At 42.4% G+C, this 24,484-nt stretch overlaps 1 protein-coding gene across 3 annotated transcripts in view; it reads right to left on the bottom strand.

Moving 5' to 3' along the window:
- LOC146809541 (galactoside alpha-(1,2)-fucosyltransferase 2-like) overlaps window positions 1-24,484 on the bottom strand; it is a 481,546-nt gene that overhangs the window by 293,193 nt on the left and 163,869 nt on the right. For all 3 annotated transcript variants that reach the window (XR_014966453.1, XM_085616372.1, XM_085616373.1), the window contains exon 2: window positions 11,965-12,066. The gene's annotated coding sequence lies outside the window, so the exon portion shown is untranslated. The remainder of the gene's footprint in view (window positions 1-11,964; window positions 12,067-24,484) is intronic.

The raw sequence follows: 24,484 nt of genomic DNA, 5'->3' as shown, positions 1-24,484 counted from the left end.
GGATTAGTGCGCTGTACAAATCCACATGAGATAGGATAATATAACTGCACATTTTCGCAGTGAACACACATTTCTAGAAATGTAGTTGCACCGATTGTGTGATTTCGGTAACAGAGCATCTTTGACACAATATTACCATACCCCACATTACAAAATATCGTTATTGCCAGAAAAATGCAGTTGGTAACATAGCAAAAGAACAAAATGCATAACGCGCATGGTGAGATTGCTACTGTAAAATATTTTGCATTTTTTTACTGGAAGTCTCTAAATCAGAGTTAATATTCCAATCTGAGTTTGCTCTGCCACCTAAGGAAGGCTGTCTGTCTCCTGCTGCTCTTTGCACCCACAGCTCTCCATCGGACTGCCCACTCGGGCTCATCCTTGCCTAACGCCTCTTTGTGTGTATCGCCTCCTATTTTAACTTTTTTCTCCTCATCCTCATTCTACTGCCAACTGCTCGCCATTTTCCTTCTCTACATTTACTCATCCTTTACCAGTAAAAGTGACTGGACTTAATTCACGAAAGGAATGGTAAATTCGCCCCTCTAAAGATACTCCTGCACGCGGACGCAGATGCATGACCTTTACTGGACAGTGTGTCTGGAAAGGTGCGCCAGTCACGGTTTTCAACACTGCCATTCCCTCGATACTGAACTGTTCCAAGAGTACAACAAAGCATTCAGTAAAGGCACACCCGTGCATGGCTGCACGTTTCTTTTTTCTTTTCTTCCCAACTCGTAGAACACTCCCCTCCCCCTGGATTAACACCCTCGCCTACACTCTGTGATGTCTGCGGGTATTCCCTTCTCCTTCCTATCTTGTAAACTGATTTACTCCAGCCCTTTAGTGAAGAAAATCTCCAGGCATATCCGGGGTGGGGAGAGATAAGGGGGGAGTTTGTGAATATTCATGTACTCAAATGTGTGAATGTTCATAATTTCTCGAGGCGAAACACGCCTCGATCCACCTACTACCCTCCCCTTGCATGCCTTTACGACTGTGTAATTGTGCACAGTTGCGGTAAACATTATGCAGTAGTAGGTGCATTTAAGCCTGCTGGTCATCCTTTTGTGGGTACCTAAAAAGTGTCAATTTAGCCATGTTAGGGCTTAAATGTGCGCTTACATCCTTAAATTGTTTCCTGAATCAGGCACATATATAGGGTATTGCCTTTCACTACTAGATATCTTTGCACTGGCTTATGCTAATTTTGTTAGAACCCAAGTCATCTATTTCCATACCTCTGTTTACCTCACTTGCTTCATTTAATCCCCACCCAGAGTTGCTTAGCCCAATGAAATCTCGGGGTGAGTTTCATAACCCATATGACGTGCCTCTCCTCCTTCACTATCTCGCCCTCGCCCATCCCTCTTCTGCAGCCTCAGTATCTCAATGAATGGGACCCACTGCTCCTTCCTGTCCACAAGGATCATGAACAAATCTCTTGCCCTCTGCAAAACAATCTACAGTAAAAGTGTGGTTGTTCTCTTCTTGCTCTGCACCTTCCTCCTCCCAACAAAAGATCTGAAGGGGTCGGAATAACACCAGGGGTGAGTGAAAACCTATTGTTGAATGTTCTTTTAAGGGAGGTGTTTCTCTGCGAAAACGGGGGTCTGAGTCCCCTCTTCCTAGTCTTCACGGTGCTGACGGAGTGTTGGAGTCAGCGACCTCTCTTTGAAAAGGCTGTGTCTCACCTTTTGGCTGCAGAGCACAGTTGCATAGACCCTGGTGGGACTGCATGTCCCAGGGTACACAGCGCTGCTACTCGATTGACAACAGCTGCAGGGGGAGGAGTCCAGCATTAACAACACTGCCACAGAATCTCCGCAGCGCAGGACGCGCGCGGGCGGCGCCCGGGCAAAGCCCGGGCCAAGGGCGGGCCCGTCCTTGCCCTTCACTGACCGGAGGTGGCTGGGCTGGGCCATTCCCCTTTATATTTTGATCTCTGGAAAGAAAGGTAACTGCTATAATGTCTATTAGTGGCATCCCTGCTCGTATAAAAAGGAAGCGTGCATGTACTGATAAAGCCTCTCATACCACCCTTGACACTACTTCAGTTATGATGCCCACAGCAATTGATTTGATGTTGCAAAAAGCTATTGGGGCAGTGAATTCGGAGATCGAACTTACAGAAAGACGCTTATGAATTACACCGGACTTTTCAACTTTGGTAACACCCATTTCACCTATTGTAGTTAATTGTACTGAACCTTCTGTAACCAAATGTTTTCCTTTACAAAATATCGAACTACAAATAGATTCAGTTGAAGAAGTCAATCCTAAAATATCTAAGATAAGCTGCAAAAATAAAAAAAGACAGGTTAAGACTAAGGGGAAAAAAGGAGGAAAGGGCAGTATGAAAAAATCTTTAATTGATACAGGCTTAGAGAGTGATCTCGATAGCAATAATAGAACGATGGGACACCAAACATATCCCCCTTGGGCCCAAACACTATTAGAAGACCTCCTTATGCAATGTAGGATTATTATAAAGGAAGAAATTGCTCCACTATATGATCATGTCCAAAATTTAATGACTAGTGTGAGTAAAATCCAGTTGCCGAAGCAACCGAGTGTCAATAGTAATTCAACACAAAGGCAGCAAACTAGGGCTGAAGTCCATCAGATTCCTAAAGAAATCCAACAAGCATACACAAGTCCAAAGCCCCATATGGCATTGGCCCCATCAATACCTAAAGAGGTAGTTGCTATAAGCAACATGAGAGATAACACCATTGACCCACAAATGAGCCCGAGAAATGCTGACCCAAGTCAAACCTTAAGTAAAGGAGTAAAACCAATTGACATGGAGGTGAGGAGTAATAAAGCAATGGAGGAAAATAGAGATGTGGTCACCCGTCAGAAAGAAAAACAGAAATTTTTACTTCCAATAATTAACTTACCCCCAGCGGCAGTCCCATATGTGGTCATTCTTGCTGGAATACCCGAACTTAAATACAACCAGTATGAGTCACAATTAGATCTTAGAAATAAGACACTGTCATGGCTGGTTAGGCATAAACAATTTCCATATACTAGGACCAACGAGATTCTAATGGTCCGCCGGGTGGCATGGGTGGGCCAAACTAAAAGAACTATATAAGGAGATTGTGTGATAATCAACTTCAAATATCCAGAAGTTGTTCACAGATTGCTAAGTTATCTGATGCACCCTATGGACCCCCAGACTACCATCAAAACCTTGCCATTAGATTATTTTTATCCTCTTCCCCGGAACATTTCTGAAGATGACTCTTATTGGGATTGTGGTAGCCGGCGTGGGGACTTTTACAGGATGACACCAAGTGCTCTCCCACTATATAATATACCGGTATCAAATAGGTTTACCCCCCTCGAGGAGATCGATTGACTGGGACGTATTGTACTCCATAATGATTCAAAATCAGGAATGGGAAATTTGGACGAGCTTCCGGAGGTAACACAGCACCAGAGTCAAACGGTAGCCCATATGGAGGAGCATGTAGAAAAACAACATCAGGGTAGTCCCACCCAGGAGGGGTTAATTAAAATCAATATTTTACAAAGGATTAATGTGACCGACACGGACCCAACTTTCATACATCTGCCAAGGGGTGAATCAATTAATTTAGATAAAATTAAGATCTTGTCTTGGAATGTGGCGGGTCTGCCAAAAAAAACTGATTGCCCCGATTGGAGAGCTTTTATAGACAAATTTGATGTATGTATATTTCAGGAGACTTGGGCGAGGGAAGAAACAGTAAGGTTGGGCTTTGCCTCTTTTAACCATTTAGCATTGATGGGGAAAAGGGGTGTCTTTCCATATTGGTTGTGACAAACTTGGGGTGTGTGGTTACACAACTAGCCACCCCAACTGTAGACATACAATGTATTACGCTTAAGTTTCCGACTAATTTTAGGTTGACCCTTATTAATGTTTATTCACGTCCGGTCAGTCTTGGTAAAGAATCCCAGACTCTGACATTTTTGGATACTTTTATTCCTACAGTATCTAGAAATTCCTAACTGATCATTGCTGGTGATTTTAATTGTCAATATGAACCATTGTCCATTATAGGCAACCACATTAACTTAGAAGAAGATGAACAATGGGCTATACCCGAGCTTCAAATTCCTCCAGTCAAAGCTTGGACACCGTTAGTAGTTCAGTTGAACTCGATAACAATGGCCCATTCTCTGAGAGCCTGCAATGGTCGGACCCACTCTGACACCAGGGGAAGGGCCACGTTCAAACGTCCTGGTCAATCATCACTAATAGATTACATCATGGTAGAGACCAAATCATGGCCAATGGTAATTGATTTTGAAGTTCTATCTCGTTGTGACAGTGATCATAACGCCCTGGTACTAAATCTGAGATTGCCAGATACTGGCATCTCAGTGGGGGGCATACTAAGACAGACTAGCGAATTGAATCTTACAAATAATAGCAGAAGACTGAAATGGCCCGTGGTAAAAAAATCGCAGGATAAAATGAGTGCTTTGTACTCAATTATTACTAAGTTTTTCTTGGAAATTAATGATTTTAATGAAACTGGTCAAGGGGGGAGGGGGGGGGTCTGAAATAACTACAATACATCAGAAACTGGTTGGTGCCCTGGGTGATCTACTTAATCCAGCAATGTCTGGATGTAGGCCAAATCCAATTATTCATTCATGGTTTGATAATAACTGCAAAGCAGCAAAGTCCTTATTAATTGAGGCAATTAAATCTCCGTCAAGATCTCTAATTAAATTAAGGAGACAGGAATATAAGCTGGTAACTGCCGCGGCAAAGCAACAATGGGAAAGTAACAGATGGGAGAACATAAAAAATGCGCTGGGGAGTAGAAATCTCTGGGAATTTTGGGCAATTGTAAGAACTGGCAGCAGTAAGGGATTTACTGCCACAGAGCCGAATATTGCACCAGAAAGATGGATAGAGCACTTTGGGGCGCTGTACTCTAAGGAAAATGGAAAACCTAAAGATTTGTTAGTAGTTCAGATTAGCGGTATTTATTGAAAGCATAGATCAGTAGATATCCCGATAGCAACCATCTATAATGTAGAAATGGACATAAGAATTACATTGCTAGAGGTGGAAGGAGCAATAAGAAGACTCCCGACAGGAAAAGCCCCTGGCATAGATAAAATCCCGGGAGACCTTTACAAGGACCAGATAGAGATATGGGCTGCGTATCTCTGTATTCTGTTCAATGCCATACTGCAGGGCTCGCCCATACCAGAAAGTTGGTTGGGAGCAGAAATCGTCCCTATATTTAAAAAGGGATGCCCATTAATTCCAGCAAACTACCGCCCGATCAGTCTGATCGATGTGAGTCAAAAACTGTTTGCCCGAATAATATTAGATCGTATTCAGACTTGGATGGAGGAATCGGAGATACTCAGCCCTTATCAAGCTGGGTTCCGGGAAAAAACATCAACTGTTGACCAACTCCTTAGATTGCAAATCCTGTATTGGAAGACTGTTAAGGTGGAGGGTGGCAGCCTCTACCTTATCTTTGTCGACCTTAAAACCGCTTTTGACTTGGTACCCAGGGACATCATGTGGGATATTTTGGCAGATATGGGGATACCATCTTATCTTCTAAATATCTTGAGGAGACTCCATACTGACAATTATGCACAGGTTAGAAGCGGAAAAAATGGTGTACTAACTCCCAGGTTTGTGGTCAATAGGGGTGTAAGACAGGGATGTGTCTTGGCGCCCACACTATTCTGTCTTTTTGTTAATGCCCTAATTGCTCACCTTAGGACTACTAAAAACATCGATGCGCCCAAGTTATGTGGCGAGCAAGTAGTGGCCCTAATGTTTGCAGACGATACCCTCCTTTTGTCCAAATCCCTGATGGGAATTGAGCGTGCCCTGGATAGCTTTGCCAGCTTTTGTAAGATAAGAGGGCTGGAAATTAACATCTTAAAAACAAAATATATGATCTGTAATCCACCAAAGACTATTAGTTCCAGCCCATCTTTGAATGGCATAGTTTTAGACAGGGTCGCTGTATTTGACTACCTTGGGATCACCCTTAATGACAACATGGAGTGGGGCCCACAGATACTCAAGGCCGAACTTAGACTGGCACAGTTAACAGGGGGGGTGCAAAAATTACATCGGGAATCTACTTCCAAACCTGTGGCCCCAGTTTGGAAATCTACAAAGCGCAAGCCCGAGGAGCCATCCTGTATGGTGCAGAGCTATGGGGCCACTGCAGAACTGAAGATATTCTTATGGTGGAAAACCGCTTTCTGAGAGCTTTATTGTCCCTACCAGCCAGCACTCCTCTTATCCCACTTAGAATGGATTTAGATATCAATGCTATAAATGAGGTAATTGGTCTTCGACCACTATTATACTGGCGCAGATTATGGACTACCCCAGAATTGAGATACTTTAGAAAGGAACTAATGGAATTTATGAGGTATCATCAATCACATAAATTTCAATGGTTGGTCTATATAAGGGAAGAGAGTAATAGGTTGGGTCTACGGGCCTCTGGAGAAATCCAGAGATAACATGTATGAATCTGTCCCGAGCTGACCTGAAGAATCTTTATTTTAACCATCGGCACGAAGAAGTTATTTTTAGCTGAGTACCGGGATCTCGAACCTTAGAGTTTCTTATGTACAAAGATGTTTATAAATTTGAGCCCTTCTTGGATGAAATTGTTCCCACCCAAGCAAGGAAACTCTATGTACAATTTAGGCATGGCACGCTACCTCTTAGGTCTTTTACATCCAAATGGTCTGGCGACAAATTGTTAGAATATCCAGCCTGTGGTGCAAATGTGGAATCTGTGCCCCATATTTTCTTTTTTTGTCCATCCTATAAGAACATTAGACAGAGATGGCTTATTCAATTATGTAGAAACCTGGGGCTCAGGCAGTATGAACAAGCATATAGGGTTTTAAAAAGCGACACCTCCCAATCAGTGGTATTCTCTGTTTCCCGTTACTTAAATGCCATGTGGCAAAGTCGTAGGTTATACATCAACAGATAGAGACCCAAATGCATTTTCTTTCACCTTCTGCTGCATTCAATCTGTCTCGTACTCTATAGATATTTAAAAAAAAAAAAAAAGGAAAGAGAATGGAGAAGAAGGGGAAGGAAGAAAGAAAAAAAAAAAGTACATACTGCTTTTATCTTTTTAAATTTTATTGTTGTGCATTTTTTTCCATAGAAAGTGACAGTGTATTTTTTTTTTCTTTGTTTTTTCTTTTCTATATAATTTTATATCATTGGGAATGATGTTTTTAATTATTGTTTTTATATGCATCTTTTAAGGCCTTTTTGACCGAAATAAAGATTATTTGAATTGAAATCTTTTAAAGGAACATATAATTACTTTGCTGAAAAATTAACAGAACAATGGGTGCCGAAGTAACACTGATTGTGTGCTGAAAGAACAATTCACAAGAGCCTGACCACTCCGGGGTGCAAACTTCCATTTGAGCTCCAAACACAATTATATTATGGCTGTAAATCGCAGATATTTGCTGAACTCCCCAGGAAGAAAAAAAAGTATTTTACGTTATCCTGAAGACTGCATGACTCCAATTAGAATGCCCTTCCACTGCTGGAAGTACTACATACATTAAAAGCGGATAAGAGAGACACTTCCTTCATAGCCCACTAGTACATGAACTTCTCGCATCTGTTGCAGTGTGTCAAGGCAGTGACTAAACAGGCCTTCTTTGCATATCATTTTCTATCTGTCCTTCATTAAAGGTGTCCAGCATATAAACTCTTATCAGAGGCGGTTGTTTGCTTTTTTTAACTGTCTCAAATTCTTTTTTTTCAGTTAAATATTTTTTATTGAATATAAGAAAACACAGGGTTACAAATATAAACTAATCAATAATATTCAGAATATAAGCATACAAACGTTCTAAAAAATAGTAACTGCATAATAGGATAATTATACATAAAAGGTTACAGAGTATATGAACATTTATAATAACATACCTAAAATGATAATATATTAAAAACAGGGAGAAAGAGAGTATACCTATGGAAAAAGATATAAAACTAGGATATTACAGTGGTATACAAAGAACCTGTGTGAATGTTAAAATGAATATAATATTTAAAGGGGTAGAGTACATTTTTATAAAGGAAAGAGACAAGAAAAAAAAGAGAAAGAGAGAAAACGAGAGAAAGAAAAAAGGAAACGAGTGAAGAAAAGAGAAGAAAGAAAGGAAGAGAAGAAGAACTCAGTGATAAGGATAGAAAGGGATTACAATGATAATGACAGATAAGTCGTAAAAGGTAGCCACAGTAAATTAGATTTAATTTGAAGCTGGATAGAAGACTGAGGAATAGAGGCAATTCTATGCTCATCACATATATAATTCCACCAATGTAAAAAGGATAATTTAGAGTTGTCTTTCCAACAGGTTAATATGACTTTAAAAGCCACCGCAAGAAATAAATCAAATAAAGGAGATGTGAGATTAACTTGAGCCAAATCAGGTGACATAGTGCCTAAAAATACATTATGAATACTAAGTTGAATTTGGAAGAGAAAATCAGGGTACACTTTGACCATATAGCCGTCCAGAATGCATAAACCTTAGGACAATAGAACAATAAATGCAGTAAAGAACCTTCAGCATTAAGACAAGACCAACAAAGTGATGAAGCAGAGTGGTTAAACTTATTTAACAAAAGGGGAGTAATGACAACTCTATTATAAATAAAGTACAGGGACTGTGTAATATTAGCAGCTTTGGAAGTCTTGAATATTTTCTGCCAAAACTTATCCCATTGCGATATCGAACAAGTCAAAGAAAGGTCATGTTCCCACTCTAGTTCAACCTTAGATTTAGTCCGTGTACCAACAAGGGTAGATAAAGATTTATAGATAAAGGAGGCACTAGGAACAGTATCAGCAGAAATTTGATATAATGGAGTATCAGGAAGAAATGAAGCAGGAGTTGGTAGAGAGAGAAATTTCTGTACACAATCCTGAAGTATTAAAGCTAAAGTATTATACTGTTGAATACAGGAATCAGGTAATTGAAAAGATTCTTGCAACTGATGGAAAAAAAAGAATTACATTATTCACAAACATTTGGTGTACATAAATAAGACCCTTTTCTTTCCATTGTTTGTAGTAAAATGATTTGTGACGAAACTTAATGTATTTATTAAACCAAAGTGATGTCGCTAGAAAAGATTGATAATCATCCAAATTCGTAAAGAAAAGTGTATGTAACAAAAATTGAGAATGTTTCAAAATAGGGTATTTGGAAAGAAAAGTACAATTAGTCATGTGAACAACATCTCGCATTGAAAAATCATTTAACAATGAACATTCAACATTGACCCATGAAGGTTTAGGTGAATCCTGATAATCTTTAGATAAAGCATAAAATTGACGAATCAAAAAGGCATTATGATATAAAGCAAAATCAGGAAATCTTACCCCCCCCCTCATTTTTAGGACGAATCAGTTTAGACAAAACAATACGTGCATGTTTGTTATTCCAGAGAAATTTAGTGCATAATGAGTTAATCTGAGAAAAATAATATTTAGGAATTTTAAAAGGTAGCATAGATAGTATGAACAGAATCTGAGGGACAATCGTCATTTTAATTGTATCAAGTCTACCCCACCAGGAGAGGAACAGAGGAGACCAGAGGTTTAACAAATTAGCAATTTTAAGTTTTAAGGTAGTAAAATTATGGGACAATGTGTCACGAATGTTGGGGGAGAACCATATGCCAAGATATTTAATTTTTTGGGGACACCAAGTGAAATTAGATGAGTCAAACATATATCTATAGCATGAAGGATTTAAGGGTAAGATCTCAGTTTTAGAAAAGTTTAATTTGTAGCCAGAAATCTTAGCGAATGATGAAATTTCCTGCAAAAAGGAGGGTAGGGAAGACACAGGATTAGACATATAAATAAGAAAATCATCAGCATATGCAGATAATTTAATTTGTTGGGTCTTGAAATTAAAACCATTAATGAGAGGGTTATTTCTAATACGTTCCAGAAAAGGTTCTAAGCATAACAAGAAAAGTAGTGGTGACAGGGGGCAGCCCTGACGAGTACCTCTTTGAAGGGAAAAATAAGGGGAGAAGAGACCATTAACAAAAATACCTGCTTTTGGATTGGTATATAACAATTTAACATATGAAATAAACTTTGGACCAAAACCAAACCAATGTAATGCATGAAATAAGAACGCCCAGTTAACATGGTCGAAGGCTTTTTCTGCATCCAGGGATAAAGCAGCAAGTGGGGCTGGGTAATTTCTACTAAGAGCAAGAACATTGGAAAACATTCTGGCGTTATCAGAAGCCAAACGACCTTTAACAAAGCCAACTTGGTCTGGTTTAATGAGAAGAGGGATCATTTTTTCTAAACGAGAAGCTAAAATTTTTGCAAAAATTTTACAATCATAATTAATTAATGATATAGGACGAAAAATTTTGCAAAAGAAGGGGTCTTTATCTGGTTTGGGGATTACGATAATAAGGGCTTCCAACAAAGAACCACAGGCTTGGGAATTGGATATAAAGGAATTAAAAAGTTGTAACAATTTGGGAGCAAAAATTGAGGAGAAAGTGGAAAATAGTTCTACTGAAAATCCATCAGGGCCAGGAGCCTTCACTTTTTTCAAAGATTTAAGAGCATCGGTTAATTCTTGTAGAGAGATATCTTCTTCAAGGGGTTCGAAATTATCCTGGGAAGTTTTAGGCTTGGGGATATCTCGGAAAAAAGAAATAAAATCATCTTCAGATGGCATGGTAGTTTCTGTATATAAGAGATTGTAGTATGATTGAAATGTGGAGATAATATCGGAATCAGATGAAAGGAGTGTGTTGTTTGATTCCGAATGAATGGGGCCAATAACTTTACATTCTGATTTAATTTTTAGATAATTTGCTAGCATTTTCCCAGCTTTATTTTGACCTCCATGATCTTTCGATTTAATCTTAAGGAGGATGTTACAAGCGTCCGCAGTGACTATTTTATTCAGGGAGGATTTAGCCTTAATTAATCCTTGTAGTGATGAGGGAGATTTAGAAGAGTAATAATTATGTTCTAACGTTTTTAGAAGGGTTAGGGTTTCTTTATATTTAGTATGCACTCATTTTTTCTTCCTTGAGGAGTATGCAATAGTGAATGCTCTGAAGGAAGCTTTAAAGGTGTCCCAATTGTTGTGAACGGAAGTGTCTAAGGAGTTTTTAAAGGTAAAGAATTCCTTAATAAAAGAAGTCGCTTCTAGAATAAAGGAACGGTCCGATAGAAGGGAATTATTAAAACGCCATCTACCTTATTTACATGTGGTGAATGATAGGTCGATAAGGGTGGAGACAGGAGCATGATCAGATATAAATATGGATCCAATGTCAGAAGATTGGAGACATGGTAGTAGTTATTTGAAAACTAAAATATAATCAATACGAGATCTGGTATGATGTACGGGTGAAAAGAAAGTAAATTCTAAGGTATCTGGGTTACATGTTTTCCACGTATCAAATAATGGGCGAGAGGAAATGGCTGCTTGAAATGATTTGTGGGACTTGTCAGGTTTGAACTTACAGTTGGATTGCCTATCAGTAAACGGATCTAACCAATTGTTAAAATCACCCCCAACCACAATATTAGAATTAGCACTTGACAATAGTTTCAGCCTTATAGAGTGCCAGAATTCAGAATCTGGTTTAACAGGACCATAAATATTGAAAAAAGTGATTTGTCTTTTATTTATAATAACCTCTGCCAATACCCACCGACCATCAGGGTCACACTCTGACGATATAATCTGTGCATTAATGGATTTATGAAACAATATAGCGACACCACCATGGCGATCAATAGCAGGATAAAAAACAATTTGATTAACTCAGTGGCGTTTAAGTTTAAGGGATTCTTTGTTATTACAATGGGTTTCCTGTAAAAAAGCAACTTGGGTATTAAGTTTAGCAAGATGAGACAATACCTTTTGACGCTTGACTGGATGACCAAGACCACGAACATTCCACGAAGTCACATTAACCATAACACTGGGAGCAGGTAAATATGAGGGAACAGGAACACAAAACTGCAAAATCAACAAGACAAAAGAAGGAAAGACAGTGTTCAATATGTGAAAAGAAAGACTTAGTATTAAAAATGAGACAGGTACAGAAAAAACGGATTAAAGCTGAGTAAGAATGAGTAGATGAAAAGAAGAGATAGACAAAAAGAAAAAGAAGCAAAAGAGAAAAATTAGAGGAGAAACATAATCCAAAAAGTAGGACTAAACATAAAAAGAAACAGAAAAGAGGGAAAAGAAAGAGAAAGAGAAGAAAGGAAAGAAACAGAAGAAAGAAGCAAGCAAACAGATCAAGGATTAGCATCCAGATCTGTAAAGTAGAAGGAAAACCGAGAAAAGAGGAGCATAGTGACGCCGAAGGACACGGACCACAGTAATAACTACACAAGATGAATGAGAACCTCTTGAATACAATAAGAACCGATAATCAGAGGATATCAAACAGGCAAATCAATTTATAATCTAATTAACAATCCTAAAATATAAGAAAATGTCAAACATTTGTATCCATGCCCTGAGGTGAGAGACTATGTAGAAAAAGTTTAAGTTTATCCGGATCATCAAAGGAACGTGACCGACCATCATGTGTAATTTTACAAAGGCAAGGATGGAGAATTCCATATTGAATGTTAAGTTGTCTCATCTGAGGCCGTAAAGCAAGAAATTCCTTGCGACGGGCATTTGTTGCATTGGAAATATCCTGAGATATGAAGATATTATGGCCTGACCAGATAAGACGGCGTTTAAGTCTTACAGCCTTCAAAACTTGCATAAGCTCGGTGAATTCCAAAAAAAGCATTATGATTCCACGTGGCTTGTTGGCATGAGGAAGAAGACGTCCCAATCGGTGAGCTCTTTGTATATTGAGGAGGCTCGATGATGGTTGAAGATCTAACAGTTCTGGAAGGAATTTCTGCAGAAAAGTAACCATGTCGGAACCTTCAACATTCTCCGGAAGACCATAAAGGCGCAGATTATTTCTACGATTGCGATTTTCAAGATCCTCTGCGTGGATTTTTAACTTATGGATTTCTTGTTCCAGTGTGGGAATCTTAGAAGTGATGTCTTGTAAGTCGCTTACACGCTGTTCAAGCTCCAAGACTTTTCCCTCCATGACAATCCATCTCTCCTCAATCTGCTTTAACTTTTCGTTAGTCGTGGACATAAAGGGTTGAAGGCCACGTACCTCGTCTAGTATAGAGTCCAGGACCGGGTTTTGTGAGGAGAGAATAGGAGACGGAGGATCATTTTTATGTCTTTTTGGCTTGGTAACGGAGGAGGAAGAACGAACAGCATGGGAATCACTAGCCATTGTGACTTAAAATACTCCACGATGGATAACAGTTATCGCAAAAATATAGTGAGAATATTCCGTATATTAATAAAATACAGATATTGTATAGAACTCACCAAGATTCACAAAGTAGACTAAAAATAAACTTGAAACAATAATGACATCAAATCCTCCATAAGGAACATAGCAAAAAACATCTCAGCTGGCATATATTGATGCAAAAAATGCCATTCCAAGTGGAGAAGCCGCAGTATAGAAGAAGTCCGGCCAAAAAGCGATGCACTGGCAGAAGAAAGACTTTGTCATGACAAATAATGTGAGAGGCGCTGAGTGACGTTAGCGGTTAAGTCTCTGCCATTAGGTATTTTCTAATATGGGCTGCCATACCATTCATTTATGTAGAAAAGTGCATTGGGATGGCCCTTTGCCTCAAACAGACCACTGGCAGCAGTTGGCATTGGCACATTAAATAAAGTGACACACCATAAAGAAACTGGGTTGAGCACTAATATCGTATGGTGCACCCATTTTAGTGTTAAGGAGGCAGTAGGCAAAGATTGGCAATACGCAGCGTTCTGAGGAAAGAAAACGCGGGCGCCACGATACAAAATGGCGGGCGCCCGCAAGTCACTGAGGTGAAAATCACCGCCGCAGCGTATGGGCTCGTTTACTGTATAACGACGATTTGAAAGCGGTATTCGAACTCACCGCATCGTCATTCAGCCATGCCCGCCTTCCAACGACAGGGACAACATCCGTATGAGGCTCTGCACAAGTTCCCGCGTCGCTGCGGAACCTACACCGGGTCCGCCATTTCGCTTCAGCGCTCAAGCCACGCCCCCCTGTCTCAAATTCTTGATGTGTGTCTTTTCATGTGCTTGACATATCTGACATATCTGTTTCTGGAGTTTATTAATACTTGCACACGCGAGTTCTTCCCAAATCTCATCATTGTGATTTCCTCGTACTCTCCAGCAGAGAGAGTTCCCACACTGCCAGAGAGCTCCCGCCCACCAGTGTGAGGGCCCATCATTGTTATGTTATGTTATGTTATGAAATGTAGTATAGCGCACGACTCATCCTCTAAAGAGCATCACAGCACTTAGATAGCAGCACAAAAAAACTCTGTGCTGCTAATAGAGCCAGGTCTTCACATGTCTTTTGAAGATGGAAAACTCGGTGCAATCCCTAATATGAAAGGGGAGCTGGCTGTAGGGGAGTGGGGCAAGGTGTGACAAAGATCGACCACCGTATTTTGAAGTTCGAATACATTGTGGTTGAAGAAGAAACTGGTTGGTGGATCTCATGCTGCCATTGGGCAGCATGGCAGCTTCTCATAGGACCAGAAGTGCCTGTCCCTCACTATTTTCATTGGTGCCAGTTTTTCACACTGTGCATTAGAACAAGATTCTCACACTGCCCAGACTACTAGATTTTCACACCGTGCACCAGTGACAGATGTTCACATGGTCTATCAGTGCCAGCTTCTTACAGAGTACACCACAGCAAGCTTTCCACACTGCCACCGGTACTCATCAAACCCAGGAATGTACTGGAAACCAAGCCAGGCCCACACTACAGGAAGCCGGGCTAAAATGTGGCCTATGGGAATTTCATGGTTGGGCCATGGTAGGCCATCCATTTCTGAAAGAAACTTCCTAGTCTGCAGCCCACCGGGTATATGCTAGAGCGGCAGAGTGACCAGTCGGCTCTGATCAAACCTGCTCAAGTGTGGGAGATGGCACTTCGGGTTTCTTGTCTATGCAATCCTTGATTTATCTTATGAGGCTACCAACAAAAATAACAGTGATTTGGTGGGATAAACCAAAGGAAGAAATATTGCAGATAGACATGCGGTACAGCTGGAAATTGATGATGCATTTCTGTAGTAGGAACGAGAACAAAGTCAGTTCTTCATAGATGGGGTATGAGACCATCTCCAATAATGGAGTTACAGACTGTAACGTGTGACGCCTGTATGCTTTAGAATTTCTGGAACTCCTCTGCCAAGACCATAAAAACAAGCTTTATGTTGCTCAGCAGCAAGAGCATACAATATTATGCCGGAGAACAAGTCTATATATAAAAGGAGCAATTTGTCAACATGGCCGCTGTCGCCATACAGCTCCTAAAATGCCACTTCCCACTGCCACTGAGATGGTCAGACCACACCGCCATCCATCGTCACACACCAGCCCTCCCACCACTGTCAACCACAACCCACCAGACAACAGTATCAGTCGTTTCAGGATTTCCCAACTTAGGCAAGATTAAAGCAACTGGCACATTTCCAATGGTTAAACAAAAAGTGTTAGATAGGTACAGGACAAACATGTTCAACTATTGTATAGTACTGAAAGGTGTTAGCTAGAGCTCTTATGACTCTGTGTTTGAGCCAGAGTTAGGAAACTGAGCGCCAAGCAGATAAAGCTGTCTACCCAGGAGTACTTGTTCCGCACATGTAGATAAGGCAGAATAAAGCCTCTGACGTCTTACCGTAGGCACAACACCTATAAAACGCCACAATAATAGATAACAGCTATTTCGCGAGCAAGTGCATGTGCCCAACCCTGCCAATGCCTCGTCACATCTGCAGGCTTGAGCAGCAGGATTTTGCTCACAGTAAAGTCACGGATCTTCGGTCCATCTCTTTGCTGGCCAGCAGGCCCGCAGCTGCTATTCTCTCGTCAAAAGCCAGCTTCCACTATGTTGATATTTGCTTCTGTGAAACTGCTTTACACATATATATATATCCTGGTAACATTTCACAAGTTCAAACATCCTTGTATACATCGGACATCTGTCTTCATGGCTGGTGCCTATAAAAGGCTGCTTCTGAATCGCGTGCATCACCCTTCTTACTGTCTTTCTATCCACATGAAACGACGCACGTACCTCTCTGCAACAGAACACAAACTAACCAACACAAATTTCTGCCATCCTCCGTTTATTTGCCTCATCAGTCAAAATGGAATCCACAAAACTCCTTCTTCTATCCCCATCGCTTCATCCTCTACTAGAAGACCCAAACCCCTAGGACTACATCAAATCTTTAAAAACCCTACCCACAGCTGTGGGTGCACTCCCATCCTAAACTTTTAAAACAACTCATTGGTCATCAGTTCAGAACACACTCTCCCTTGTACTGACCATAGTGAAATCTTTTTTACTTTTAGCCTTCTCAACCTTCAACCGCGTTACAACGCTAAACAGCACTCTATTGACAAACGTCATCAAGGAAATAAAAAGCTTTTAAAAGGTTTTCACACCAACATTGACCCCAAGATGCCAGCAGTGGCACATTGCACCTGTGCACATGACGTATTACATTCACTTAACAACATAGTGGGACATCATGTAAATTCTGTGGGAAGTGTTAAATCTGGAAGAGAATTAAATGGTGGAGTTTCCACAGAAAACACAACAAGATGATGGATGGAGTGCTGAAACCTTTCAACCACTCACGCCCAGTCAAGACATCTGGGTTTAATCAATCATTCTTTTGCTCACTATATGCCACTCCAGTTTGGACCTATCCATATGGAAATCAGTCTTGACCCTTCTCCTCATGGGAACAGTCCAGTCCGAACTGCCAGAACAGGTCCTCACTGGACCGGAAACAAGCATCCTGGGACTGTCAGTGCACACTCTGAGACCTTCTCTCCTTGTGCGCCCATGTCTGCAATACTGCATGGGTGCAGAGGCAAAAGAATTCCCTCATTTTCATGGAGCCACACCCCCATGCAAATGAGGGAATGCCCTCTTTAGAAAGCAGTGGCACCGTATGTGTGCCTGCGCTTTCAGCATTACAGAAGGGGACATATAAGCGCTTGACGCCGCTTCTGTAGCCCCAAAGTGCTCTGGGGGTGTGCAAAGCATGCACAAACGCCTCTTGTGCCCTGGGGCACTTCTAAAATATGGCCCAAGGTTGCAGATGGGAAGTGGAAGGAATTATCAGACCGGTGTTTGGCACCTAGGGGATGACAGTCACTTGTAAAAGGGGCTGTGCAAGCACTGGCGTTCCATTTTTTAATGCCAGACGTATCTATACCACCTCTTAAGTGCCTCATGAAAGATAGTAAAAACTACATTGCTTTAGACCAGCTTCCTTCAACAGGTTTACATTCACTGATTACATGCAAAAAATATCTACCTACTATATGCATTAAAATCATGCATGAAAAATTGACCTTCCAATGAAACTTTTACTTACTTACATCCCTTATTTTTTTAAATGCGACTTTACTTCTTTCCTACCTTCTACATGCCTCTTCTGTATATAAACTACTCTAAATCTCACACTTGTCTGCCTTAAGCTCCCTTTTTTAAAACCATGACTTTGTCTATTCCAGCAAACATTTGCTTCGCAAAAAAGCCCCTCTAATGATCACACCTAGCTCACTAATTACCACAAAGAAACTAGAGTAGATGAATGGAATGGTTTCCTTAGCATGCAAGACTAACCCCAATAACCAATGGACAAACCACTAACTTAGGCTCCCGGGTTGCATGCTGCTCACCATAAAGCCCTTCAATGCCTCTTCAAGGGTAGCATGTGCTATATAAATGGACATTAAATGTAAAACTCTGCTGCCACAAGGGTGGCACTTTAAGCAAGGAACTACCACAAGATTCGAAGCATTAGATTTCAGCCGTCTTCTGAAAGCATAGGGCCCCTATGGGGCATATGCATCAACATTAGCATTTGCGATTCCTTATTAGCGAAAAATAAGGATTCGCTAATAAGGAATAGCAAAAGGCTATGCATGTAGGAATCGCTATTCAAATAGCGATTCCTTAACTTTCCTTAATTGCTACTAGCAAATAGCGAGTAGCAATTAAGGAATGCCGTCCCAATCATTCCTATGGGCCTCCAGGCCCATAGGAATGAATCGGAGATTGCATGAGCAAATAGCGAGTACCAGTAGGTTCTCGCTAATTGCTCATGCAATTTCAAGGGTGCAAGGGTGTCAAAATGACACCCTATAGCACCCCTGAAAATGATATGTGCACATATGTTGCACACACACATGCTCTAAGGGCATGTGTGTGCGCAACATGAAACTTTGAAAAATGCACAAAAGTGCATTTTTCAAAGTTTTTGCAAATTACCATGCAGTTCATCTTCATGGTAATTTGCTCCCCCTATTAGCGAAATCGCTAATTTTTTAACTTTGATGCATTGCATTTAAGGAATCTCACTTTGGGATTCCTTAAATGCAATCCCTATTTAAGGAATCGGTATTTAAGGAATCCCTATTTAAGGAATCGGTATTTAAGGAATCCCTATTTAAAGAATCGCTATTTAAGGATTCCTTAAATAGCGATTTCTGCTTTTGGGTTGATGCATTGGGATTGGGTATTTTTAACTTAATACCGGGAGCTATTAGCGAATCGGTATTTTACCGACTGGATTTTGGGTTGATGCATGAGGCTGATAAACTTTTACAGGCTCCCAGGCACATCCTTTGGTCATATGCAAAATCTATGCACACACTTCCCAATGAGGAAAGGAGTTCACAGAGCTGCACCATGCACTTAGATGAACTGTTTGCTTCATTCATTCTTTCAGTCATCCATCAGTGCTCTTGAGTCATCCTTTGCATGTTGTGTCACCTTAAGATACCCAGTTTATATCTCAGTGTGCAAGTGTATAGAGAGCTTTAGAAAATGATCTTGGTGCACCTGAGTAGAAGAACAATAACTACCAATTGTCAGGCAGTGTAGAACACATCTTCTCCACATAACATGTTCTAACTGTTGGGATCAGAGGCATTGCTGCTTAAGATTCTTTGGCTGGTTGGTCCCACCCTCTGGAATTTGTGGCTATCTAAAGACCATTTGTGAGGGTGTACCTTTAAGGTACTTTAAAGAAACTCTTTAAATCATCACAGAGGCAAAAACACTTCCTAATTGTGGCAGTAGACCACTGAGGGCCTTATTTCGAGTTTGGTGGAGCAGGACATCTTCCAAAAAGTGGTGGATGTTTCATCCACCATCCTAAGAGTGCCTTTGACATTAATGCCTAAGGACCAGATTTAGAGTTTCGCATACAAATACTCTGTCACTAAGATGATGGATATCCTGTGCACTTTTTTGCAAGTGTACTATAGCCTTATAGCCCGCCGTAGCGGACTATACCGGCTATTAAAGGCCCGCTCCAGCGTTAAACAAGGGAGCGGGACTTTAATAGCTGGTATAGCCCAGCTACGAAGGGCTATACAGCTATTAAAACATTCTGCCACTAGAGGGCAGAATGTTCTAACAAATAAAACAAAGGCTTCAGGGAGCGCGAGGGGATTGAAATTCCCTCAGGCTCCTTGAAGCCTTTGTTCACAGCCACAGCTGTGAACAAAGAAGCATAGGAATGTTGGAGCTCCGGGCTTATACCAGCTATTATAAGCCTGGAGCCACTCCATTGTTTTCAATGGAGCTCCCAACATTCCATTGTTCTAATATAGCCTTATAGCTCGCCGTAGCGGGCTATACTGGCTATTAAAGGCCCGCTGCAGCGTTAAAGTCCCGAGCCGAAGGTGAGGGACTTTAACAAAAGCAGCGGGACTTTAATAGCGGTATAGCCCTGCTACAAAGGGCTATAAGGCTATTAGAACATTCTGCCACTAGAGGGCAGAATGTTCTAACAAATTAAACAAAGGTTTTTCGAAGCTCGAGGGGATTTAAATCCCCTCGAACTTCGAGAGGCTTTTGTAAAACATTGGAATGTTGCTCTGCGGGCCTTTACCGGCCCGTAGAAGCATGGAGCACTCCATTGTCTACAATGGAGTGCTCCACATTCCAATGTTCTAATATAGCCTATGGCACATTCAATAAGGCAAATGGGACATATGTCACCATAGTGATGGAGTAGCCCATCCGCCAAACTCTAAATCATTAATTTCCTAGCCTGACTGCTGAGTGAATGGTAATATCAAGACAAGGGTTCAAATGTATGGGTGGGTGGGAGTTCAATAATGCCGTAGGTGTGCAGGGAACTGGAGCTCGAGTAGAGTTGCTCCCCTGGTTACTGCGGGCAGGCGCACTGAAAGAATCAGGGCCTGCCTAGTTAACTGTAGGTCTCTGCCCAAACATGTGGACGATGTTTGGCTAGTTTTAGCGCAGAATACCTGGGACGCCATGTTTCGCACAGAAACTTGGCTAAATGAGGATTCTGTGGCTGCAGTAGCACTTGCCATCCCGCCAAGCTTTAAAATGTGCTATGCTAACAGGGAGGGTGAAAAAAGAGGCGGCAATGTGGCTATCATTTTTAAAGATTCATGGGAGCTAGTTTCCTCCGCTCCATTCTATATGGAGGGCATAGAAGCTCTGAATTTTTGCCTCTAAATTAGCCCCTCAATCTCGTTTGCGGGTATTCTTATCTATAGACCGCCTGATTATTCAGCGAAGGTATGCCAGGATCTCTGCAATTATATTGCGCAAAAATTGCTAGTATATGCAAATTTTACGGCCCATGGCGATTTTAATTTACATGTGAATGATACCAGCTGTGCACAAGCAGCTCAGCTGGTTTCTTCCCTAGCAGGGGCTAACCTAATGCAATTTGTTCCCTCCCCTACGCACAAAGCAGGCCATTCCTTAGATTTAGTTTTTTCAAATATTGCTTTTATAGGTGTGGAGACTCTCTGCCCATTTGTTTGGTCGGATCACTATTTGATTCCGTTTGTTGCCAGTCTGGCCACACCCGGTTAGTTTAAGGGCAAGCGTTCCATTATAAAACGAAATTGGAAAAACTTGACCGCAGCATCCTTGTGTCCGGTCCTACAGGAAAACTATCCACCTCTATCTTCAGACCCTAATGCAGATGCCCTTGCTGTAAATAATTGTATATCAAGCGGCTGTCGAGTTTACTGCTCCAGCCAGAGTTGTGAAGTCTATTAGACACTCTCTGCACCATGGTTCTCTGATTCGTAGAGAAGTCAAAAGCAGGTGCAAACGCTTAGAACGACAGTGGAGAGTGAGCTACTGTGAAGTGGCAAAAGCAATTTATAAAAATGCACTGAAGCAACTTCACAAGCTGCAAAAAGTAGCCAGGAGAAATTACATAGTAACTAGTATTCACAAGGAAGACCACTGTAGTAAAGAGGTTTTTAATGTGGTTCAGACCTTTTTTAAGCCTAAAGCATTAGAGATCGATGTATTACCCTCCCCAGCTTTGTGTGAAAAGATTGCAAGCTTCTTTGATAATAAAATTTTGAATGTTTACGATTCCTTCTCCACACCAGTAGTAACGCTGAAATCAGATAGACCGGCGAGAGTGGTGAGGGAACCCTCGCTCACAAATTTCGCGCCAATCTCGCAGCAGGATGCCTTGTCAGAAATCCAAAAATGTAGATCAGGCGCCCCAGAGGATCCATGTGCTCCTAGACTCTGGAAACTGTTGTCCCTTTGTCTTATTGGTGCGCTATCTCATATCTGGAACACTTCCCTTGAAACCGGTGTTTTCCCTGACAACTGGAAACATGCTACTCTTCTTCCCCTGAGGGAAAAACCTAATGAAGACCCTGGAGATCTCAATATTCTCAGGCCAATTTCTCTGTTGCCCACGCCAGGAAAAATGTTAGAGAAGCTGGTCCAGCGCCAACTGACTAACTTTATTCAGAGCCAGGGATCTTTGCATGACACACAATCCAGTTTCCGTGCGGGCTTCAGCACAGAGACTGCTCTCCTTGAGGTGGCGGAGTCAGTGAGAGGTTCGCTTGATTCAGGGGCATCAGCAATGCTGGTGCTTCTGGATCTATCTGCGGCATTCGATAGTGTCGACCATTCCATGTTGATTCAGAGATTACGGGACATAGGCTTTGGGGGAAAGGTGCTGGCCTGGTTAAGATCATATCTGAGCGGCCGCACTCAGAAGGTCACCCTACAACCATTTGATTCAAAGCCCAAACCCCTTTGGTGTGGTGTGCCGCAGGGCTCAGCGCTGAGCCCTCTGCTTTTTAATTTGTATCTGGCTCTGCTTTTCTCTCTGGTTGCCAACTTGGAGGTGAAGGCGATTTCTTATGCCAATGATACCCAGTTGGTTTTCTCTTTTCAGGAGCAGACGGATGATGCCTTCAAGCACTTTAAGGGCTGTTTGAGAGATATAGCACTGTGGATGAACAATAACAAGTTAAAACTTAATGCGGAAAAAACAGAAGTGATGTTTTTTGGAAAAGGCTCAGCGCTGACACCAGATCTGTGGTGACCATCAGAAATGGGCTCACCCCGCCACTAATATTAAAAACTTAGGCGTGAGGTGGGAAGCTGATCTCTCCTTCTCATCTCAAATTCAACAGGTCGCTGCTACTTGCTTTAGCAAACTGCGAAACCTCCGTAAATTGTTCTACTACTTGCCTGAAGACTGCCGCAAATCCGTAGTCCATGCCACAGAGACATTAGGCTGGACTACGCAAATGGCTTATACCTTGGCCTTCCTAAATATTTGATCAGCCGTCTTCAGATGGTACAGAATGCGGCTGCAAGACTGATCAGACGCATACCTTTTCGACATCATGTCTCTCCGCATTTACTTGCGCTGCATTGGCTCCCGGTAGCCAAAAGAATTGAATTTAAGGACATGACTTTGGCATGCCGGGCCCCGAAGGGAAAGTGCCCCGGATACCTTACACAAAGGCTATACATCTACAAGCAAAATCGATCTCTGAGGTCAAATTCACAAAATTTGCTCTGTACCGCCTGCTTTGTGAAAGCCCATCTGGGGGTCAGAGCATTCTCAGTGAGGACGGCCAAAATGTGGAATGCCCTGCCTGGGTATCTCCACCAGGTTGATTCAGAGTCCTGCTTCAGAAAAGCGCTGAAGACATGGCTCTTTAGGTCTGATTAGGCCCGGGTTTCAGTGTGTATACCTCTATATGTGTATCGCCTGCTTCTTGAGCGGCGGGACACCTCTGATTGAGGTAGCTGTTGCGCTTTATAAGTTTCAGTATTTGTTGGAAAGGCGTTCTCCGCGGGGTTTCGGAATACGTTCCTGACCACCCTTTGACCCACCTCTCCCAGAGTTAGGCCGAGCAAGGGCGGGGAGGCCCTTCCTGGAAGGGTCTCGTACCTAGGATCGCACACGCTGAGCTTGCACTATCTGACAGAGGGACACCACACAGTAGTTCTTCGTAAGACAGTAGACTTTATCGATAAGTTCAAGGGATCTTTATGATCCGAGATGCAGGTATTAAATCAATGCCACAAGCGGCGGCGGTCTCGTGATGGGGGTATGGGGGTAGCGGGACAGTCTTTGAATTCAGTGTCTCTGCGGAGTATCCTTCGCACAGCTCCCAATCCTCGAGCTGGGGGGATGTTGTTTCTCTCGGCAATCTCTGCCGATTCTCCTGGAGGGGAGCACCGCGAGTCACTCAGCAGGCACAGGTGGTTTCGGAGTCGGGGAGCCGTGACAGCGTCAGCAGGGCTCAGATGGTTCAGAGTTCGGGGAGCCGCGACAGCGTCAGCAGGGCTCAGATGGTTCAGAGTTCGGGGAGCCACGACAGCGTCAGCAGGGCTCAGATGGTTCAGATTTCGGGTAGCCGCGACAGCGTCAGCAGGGCTCAGATGGTTCAGAGTTCGGGGAGCCGCGACAGCGTCAGCAGGGCTCAGATGGTTCAGAGTTCAGGGAGCCGCGACAGCGTCAGCAGGGCTCAGATGGTTCAGAGTTCGGGGAGCCACGACAGCGTCAGCAGGGCTCAGATGGTTCAGAGTTTGGGTAGCGTTCTTTGGTTCAGGGGTCGATGGAGCCGCGACCAGGTCAGCAGGGCGCTCGTAGGTCCAGGTCTTCTCTGCCTCCCGTCCCTTCAGCACCCCTTGTTATACTCCCCCTCCTCTTTGAAGTCCGGAGTCCTCGCTGAGAGGGGTCTTGGTGCCTGGGGGCAGTGTGTCGGGATTTCCTGTCGCTCGGCCCTTTGATCTGTTCAGATGGGTCTGGGAGGGACTCCAGACGCCCAGAAGGCGAGGCGCCCGCACACCGGGGGCCTGGTGGCCGATCGAAACCCTCCCTGGGGGAGGATATCAGAGGTGTCACTGAGACGGCGTCTCCTGGTCTTGCTTGGGGGTTTCCCGCTCACTCGGCCGGGCATGCGTGGTAGTATGGTGGGTTCGGCTGGTGCCCCGGCCGGCCATCGGGTTTGA

The sequence above is a fragment of the Triturus cristatus genome, chromosome 7, assembly GCF_964204655.1.
Source record: "Triturus cristatus chromosome 7, aTriCri1.1, whole genome shotgun sequence".
NCBI classification, from domain to species: Eukaryota; Metazoa; Chordata; class Amphibia; order Caudata; family Salamandridae; genus Triturus; species Triturus cristatus.
Note: the sequence above shows the minus strand (reverse complement) of the source record. Positions and strands in the feature narration are given on the sequence as shown.